The sequence below is a fragment of the Gorilla gorilla genome, chromosome 3 (assembly GCF_029281585.2).
Source record: "Gorilla gorilla gorilla isolate KB3781 chromosome 3, NHGRI_mGorGor1-v2.1_pri, whole genome shotgun sequence".
Lineage (NCBI taxonomy): Eukaryota > Metazoa > Chordata > Mammalia > Primates > Hominidae > Gorilla > Gorilla gorilla.
In genome coordinates this window covers 93195625-93203193 of record NC_073227.2, presented here as the reverse complement: position 1 = coordinate 93203193, position 7569 = coordinate 93195625, and the positions used below count along the sequence as shown (strand labels likewise).

At 36.5% G+C, this 7569-nt stretch overlaps 1 non-coding gene across 1 annotated transcript; it reads right to left on the bottom strand.

Annotated features, from left to right (window-relative positions):
• Positions 1 to 6886: 6886 nt before the first annotated feature.
• On the bottom strand, positions 6887 to 7012 carry LOC115934479 (U4atac minor spliceosomal RNA). Its single transcript, XR_004070270.2, has one exon. It is a non-coding gene; the product is annotated as a U4atac minor spliceosomal RNA (small nuclear RNA).
• Positions 7013 to 7569: the final 557 nt, after the last annotated feature.

Genomic DNA, 7569 nt, shown 5'->3' with positions numbered 1-7569 from the left:
CATGTCTGAAACCATAGATAGTATTAACCCTATATACACTATATTTTTATCCTATACATACCTATGATAAGATTTAATTTATAAATTAGACACAGTAAAAGATGAACAATAACTAAAAATAGAATAATTATAACAATATACTCTTCACAATTTCATCAATAGAAGGCCCATTCTTACTGTAGATCTTAGCAACATCAGCATACAATTTGTTTTCTTTCCTGAGTCCAGAGCTTTTACCTTTTCACGTAAAGGAAGCACTTTACAGCTGATCTTTGGCACATCTGAATTGCCGGTATCACTACTCTTGTGCTTTGGGCCATTACTAAGTAAAATAAGGATTACTTGAACAAAAGCGCTGGGATACCACAAAATGGCCAGTTGATCTGATAACTGAGATGGCTACTAAGTGACTAATGAGTAATGTAGCATCTACAGTGCAGATACACTGGACAAAGGGATGATTCACATCCTGGGCAGGATGAAGCAGGGCAGCACAAGATTTCATCCTACTACTCAGTACAGCACACAATATAAAACTCACAAATTGCTTACTTCTGGAATTTTTTATTTAATATTTTCCCAGCACGGTTGAACGTAGGGTAACTGAAACCATGGAAACAAACTGTGGATGAGGGGGTGCTACTGTATTTATGGACACTGAAATTTGAATTTCACATAATTTTCACATCACAAAATATTATTATTCTTTTGATTTTCTTTTAACCACTTAAAAATGTAAAAACTGTTCTTAGCTTGCAGGTCACTTAAAACCAGATTTGGCTCATGGATATAGCTTGCCAATTCTTATGCTAAATCAATAGATTTCTTGATATTTAGCTGGCACATGGATGCCCAGAATAAAGAATATTTTTTCAGACTATGGCCACATGACCTTGTTATGGTTGGTGGAATGTAGGTGGAAATGATACGTGCAAATTTTCTTACAAGGAAGTGGTGAACTCTCCCTTTTTTTTTTTCTTTTTCGTACTTCTCTTGGCTGAAATGAAGATCATCTTAGACCATGCAGATGACAGAGATGTCCTTGGGATGGTGAAACAGATAGAAACAGCCAGAATTCTTGGCTCTGCATGGTGCACAGTCATACCATTATGAGAGTGAGAAAGAAACTAGTCTTTCCTCTGTTTTTAGGTCCTTTTCACACATTAACAAATCTATATTCTAACTAGTTCAACTGGTGAGTCTTTGGCTAACATCTCTTCTGAATGTCATGACAAGTCAATGTGTTGTAATTTCAAGAAGTGCTGTAGACAGTGATTAACAGCTTTGTGTAAAGTTAAAAAAATGATTCTTGGTTACTAGCCAGGTCAGGATAGTTTGAGTATAGGACAGATTTAACATTTTCTAAAAACCAGAATTTCTAAAAAGTTGCAGGTATTTGCCTTTTCTTCTGAGTGTTGATTTCATTGGACTTGGAAGTGAACAAATGTGCCTTTTATTCCTTTTCTCCCATCACCATCACACTTACGACCAATGAAGGAAGAATATTAATTTGGAGAAACATAAATAAGCCACTTCTTATAATCTTTGAGGAAGAATTAATTCACATTGTCCTTTGGGGAGCTTAGTTATATACATGAAAGGGTTTAAAAATCCACGACCCCGCCTCTCCAAATATCTCATGGTCCTATGGGTGTTCATATTCATATGATAACAGAAAGAAATTGTAGTCATAATTGGCATATTTATCTTGTAAGTATTTCATATTTTCCACAGTAGAACTTGGGGGTCCCAGACTGTGTACAACAATGAGAAAAGATCCCACAGCCTCAAAATCTGAAAACCACTATGAGATTCATCAACCATCACTTGGCAGCCTCAGAGCACCAGGCATTGTCCAAACACAATTGTTTGAGTTTTTGTGCTGACACAAAGTGTTTCCCATTCATCTCTCTCCCCCTTTCTCTCCCTCTTTCTCTCCCTGCCAAAAACTCAACTTTCTTTAAGTAGGCACAGCCTTCCAAGTCCTGGCTGTTAGTGTCCCTGAGAGGTTTCAGGGAGAAGCAGTCTTGGCTGAGAGTTAGAGCTAGAGGCCAGCCAGTGAAGGGAACAATGTCTGGGTTTTGAGAACAGCTGGAGCTTTGGAGGGAGAAAAGCAGCTTGGTGAATGAGGAAAGAATGTGCTTGTCACTTCAAGAGGCAAGAAACGTAGACTTCCCTCCTGCTTCTGCCAATAAGTGTTTATTGGAAAGGGCAGAGTGGTGGTGATGGCAGGTGACTTTTGGTTTGGATTTTTATGGAATTTTTCATGTTTATTTTACCTTTTCAAAGAGCAGATAAATGTACAAGTCCCACACCATAAGTATTTTGAATTCTGCTCATGTTTTTATTGGATACAAATGTTGTTCCTCAGAGTTATTTTTAAGAATGCCACCCCTGGCCTATTTTGAAACTCTGCTTGCTTTCCTTGCATGTAAGTTAATATTTGTTATAGGGATTTTGGAGAAAAGTATCAGAGGGTATTAAATGGAAAGCAAAGGACTTAGGGGGAAAGGATCCTATTCTGAGAGCATGAGCTGAATTTACAGTTAGGAAGAATTGGGATGGCCTATTTAGACAAAATAAGGATGTTTTAGCTGAAACCAAAGGTAAACCTATGAAAATTCTGACAAAGTAGGACAAAAAAGTTTATAAGATGTCACATTTCTTAGTCATGTTTTGATTTCTCTCTGATTTTCCTGGATTCTTATGGCAATAGACAGAATAACAGAGACTATATTCCCTTTCTGAATTCTGTTTGCTAGACTTGGAAAGTATGCCCTGATTTGAAGTGTCACTTATAAAATGAACAAAAAGATCAATATTAGTATTCAAGTAGTAATAGCTCTTACCATTTTAAGACCTCTTTCCTTTCTCTCTTTCTTGACTCTCAACATTTTTGCCTGTTTCAGGATTGGAACAAACATTCTTGAGATCCAGCTGTGTGACAGGTCATGTACTAGATCCTTTCCTTGTAAGAACCTGTCAAAAAGGAATTATTACACCCATTTTCAATATGGAAGACTTGGGCTCAGTGAAGATCTTCATAAATTGTCTAGTATTCCCTGATGTCCTATTAAATGGTAATTTTAACATCAATGAATCCTGATTTAAACATGATTTGGATTCCAAAGCCCATGCTATTTCTAATGCCCCATTTTGTCTATACAATAAAATATGGGTTGATTGTGTTCAAATTGAATAATCATTAAACATTGGTTGATCAGAAGAAACTTATATATATTATTTAGTACTACTCTTTTGTTAGTGTCTTGTGATTTTTTTAGTAATGGGACTTTAATGCAAGGATGCAATGGACCACAAAACCTTCAACTATCTAGTCACTTTGGGCTTCCAAATTTCCAAGACTGAAATTGATATTTCTGGAGAAAAAATAATTCATTTTTTTTTTTAAAGATGAGTCTTGCTCTATCGTCAGGCTGGAGTGCAGTGGCCCAATCTCGGCTCACTGCAACCTCCGCCTCCTGGGTTCAAGTGATTCTCCTGCCTCAGCCTCCCGAGTAGCTGGGATTACAGGTGGGTGCCACAATGCCCAGCTAAGTTTTGTATTTTTAGTAGAGATGGGGTTTCACCATGTTGGCCAGGATGGTATCGATCTCTTGACCTTGTGATCCGCCTGCCTCGGCCTCCCAAAGTGCTGGGATTACAGGCGTGAGCCACTGCGCCCGGCCACAATTCATTTTTTGAGTGTCTACTTTGTGTTAATTATGGTGAGAATATTAAGAATGCATTTTAGGAATTGACAAAATTCTTAGGTCTCAGAGATCATCATTTTTCTTTGTTATATTTACTAATTCAGTAAAGTTAACACAAATACTTCTTAAGGAGTGACTAAATCATTAAATAAATGTAAAAGGATTTCTTATAATCCAGAATACTTAATCAGGATTCCTACTCCCATAAGCAATTTGGGTAATCAATATTTTCCTTTGTGAATTTCAGATGAAGAGTCATTTGTACTGTAATATAGAAGTTTCAATGGACTAATATTTGACAAAAATACTGACCTATTTCTCATAAGGATCAAATAAATGGAAGCTTTATTTTACAACTACTTTTAAAAATAAGATACATGTAGAACCAATGCTGTGAGTATAATACAGCCTTGTTATTGTCACCAGCATGCTACTTGTAGGGCAAAGTGGATCAGAAGAATTGTCTGGGGTGATACAAATCTACAGGTCCCAAATTGCTGTTGCCTTTATTGTCAACATTGAATATGTCTTTATAAACATACTTTTATGTGTCTAAAATGGAAAAACCTATTTACAGATATACTCAGATATTTTAGTGATTCATTAAATAAGTTATTGAATGAAAGAATATTAAGAGGTCTTTTTTTAATAGATTTCCTAGTTTGGGCATGTTATTCCTAATATTTTAAAGATTCATAAATTTAACATTAAAGAACAACTAGATAGAAACACTGTCTGGGTATATCAGCTTGTCAACATACCAAGTCAGGGCTTATTTAAGACCCTGGGCTGCCACAGAAAATGGTCTGGACCTCACTTTTTGGCCTAGAAACTTAGTTTTGTTAGTGCTTGAATTTGTCCAGCATCAGGAAGACTAAACAAAGCGTGGCAGACCAATAAAAGCTTTATGTGTAGCAATTTAGCAGAGAAATTAACCACACACGTGGCTGGAGACAGTCTGGTGAAGTTCTGGTTTTCCATTTTACTAGATCTTGACCTTGGTCAAGTTATCTGACCTCTGTGAGTCTCAGTGTCATTATCTGAAAAATTAGGATAGTAATAGTACCTCATAGGGAACTGTGAAGCTTAAATGAAATGATGCTTGTCAAGCACTTAGCCCAATTCCTGGCAATACTAACAGCTCAGTAAACATTAGATGTTACAGTTATTGTTTATGCTAATGTTACTTTTGTGGTTCTTCTTCTTATCATTAGTATTTTTATTATATAAACCCAAAAGTTAATATGTAAATTTATAATTGAACATGGTATAATGCGTGGAATGCTTGTGTAACTTCTCAAGGCTACTTCATTTCTTAGTTTAAACATAATTTGGATATAGAACCAGTAATTAGAAAGCTGTCTGGGATGGAGACAGTGGCTCATTTAATCCCAGCACTTTGGGGGGCCTTGATGGGAGAATTGTTTGAGTCCAGGAGTTCAAGACCAGCCTGGGAAACATGGCAAGACCCCATCTCTACAAAAATTACAAAAAAAGAAATCAGTCAGGTGTGGTGGCTCATGTCCATGGTCCCAGCTACTCAGGAGGCTGAGGCAGGAGGACTGCTTGAGCCCATGAGGTCGAGGCTGCAGTCAGTCATGTTTGTGCCACTGTGCTCCAGCCTAGGTGACAGAGCAGGACTCTGTCTCAAAAAGAAAACCAAAACCAAAAGCAAACCAAAATAAAACAACAACAACAAAGAAAGCTGGTTAATGGGGACAAAAGATTGGTTTACAGACAAGCATCTTTTAAAATTTTGTTTTAGCTAGAATAAACTCATCTTAATATAGTAACCTCTGATTATCTTTGGTGATAGAATGCTGATTGGCCAGTATATTTATCTTTAATTCTCTCTATTGAGGTGAAATTCACATAAAATAAAATTAATCATTTTATAGCATTCAATTCATTGACAGTGCATTCACAACGTTGTACAATCACTTTCCGTATCTAGTTACAAAACGTTTTCATCACCTGAAATGAAACCCCATTCCCATTTAGCAGTCACTCTCAATTTCCTGCTCCCATTAGCCTCTGGCAAATACCATTCTGCTTTCTGTCTTTATGAATTTACCTATTAGGGATATTTCATGAAGATAGACTCATGCAATATGTGACCTTTTATGTCTGGCTTTTTTTTCACATGGAATAATATTTTCAGGGCTCATCCACATTATAGCATGTATCAGTATGTCATTTCTTTTTACGGATAATATTCCATTGTATGCATATATCACATTTAAAAAATCCATTAATCTCTTGATGATCTTTGACTAATTTTTTAATGGAAAATTACTTAATAAATATAGTCCATAGACAAATACTTCCTTTTTTAAAAATAAATTATTTTATATTAGATTCAGGAGGCACATGTGCATGTTTATTGCATAGGTATATTGCATAATCATGGGGATTGGGCTTCGAGTGTACCCATTATCCAAATCGTGAAACATTGTACCCAATAGGTAATTTTTCAACCCTTGCCCTTTCTCTCACCCCCCCAACCCCTTTTGGAATCCCCAGTGTTTATTATTTCCATCTTTATGTCCATGTGTACCCACTGCTTAGCTTCCACTTATAAGTGAGAACATGTGGTGTTTTATTTTCTGGTTCTAAGTTAGTTCACTTAGGATAATGGCCTCCACCTCCATCTATGTTGCTGCCAATGACATGAGTTCATTCTTTTTTATGGCTGGATGGTACTAGTTTTATAGAATGACTTAGAAAAAAATTGTTCCTGCTAGACTTTTTGGAGTAGTTTCAGTGAGACTAGTACCAGCTCTTCTTTGTGTGTCTGGTATTACATGGTGTATATGTACCACATTTTCTTTATCCAGTCAACTGTTGATGTACACTTAGGTTAGTTCCCTGACTTTGCTATTGTGAATAGTGCCGTGATGAACATACAAATACAGGTGTCTTTTTTATGTAATGGTTTTTTTTTTCCTTTGGGTAGATGCTCAGTAGTGGGATTGCTGGATCAAATGTTAGTTCTATTTTTAGTTCTTTAATAAATCTCCATACTGTTTTCCATAGAGGTTGAACTAATTTACATTGTCACCAAGAGTGTATAAGTTTTCCCTTTTCTTTTTTCTGACTTTTATTATTATTATCATTACATTTTTAAAAAGATACAAAATTGATTACTTTTCTTATTTTTAGCAGGTTTTCATTTTTCCAAAAATTGCACCAAGGTAAAGCAAAGCTCTAGTTGATGCAGGTGTGTTGTGTATGCATTAGTAGTACTGCCCTCACTATGCACTCATTGGAAAGTAGTGCAATCCCAAGAAAAGGATGCTGTATTTGGCCGTTTTCATGCTGCTGATAAAGACATACCTGAGACTGGGTAATTTACAGGAGAAAGACGTCTATTGGACTTACAGTTCCACATGGCTGGGGAGGCCTCACAATCATGGCTGAAGGCAAGGAGAGCAAGTCACATCTTACATGGATGACAGCAGGCAAAAAGAGAGAGTTTGTGCAGGGGAACTCCTCTTGTTAAAACCATCAGATCTCGTGAGACTTATTCGCTATCATGAGAACAGCATGAGAAAGACCTGGCCCCATGATTCAATTACCTCCCACTGGTTCCCTCTCACAACACGTGGGAATTCAAGATGAGATTTGGGTAGGGGCACAGCCAAACCCTATCAATGGTTCCTTTTTGACTTTTTAATAATAGCTATTCTAATTTGTGTAAAGAAATCTCATTGTGGTTTTAATTTGCATTTCTTTGATGACTAGTGATGTCAAGCAATTTTTCCTATGTTTTTTGGCCACTTGTATTTCTTCTTTTGAGAAATGCCTGATCATGTTCTTTGCCCACTCCTTAATGGGGTTGTTTTTTTCTTTGTTG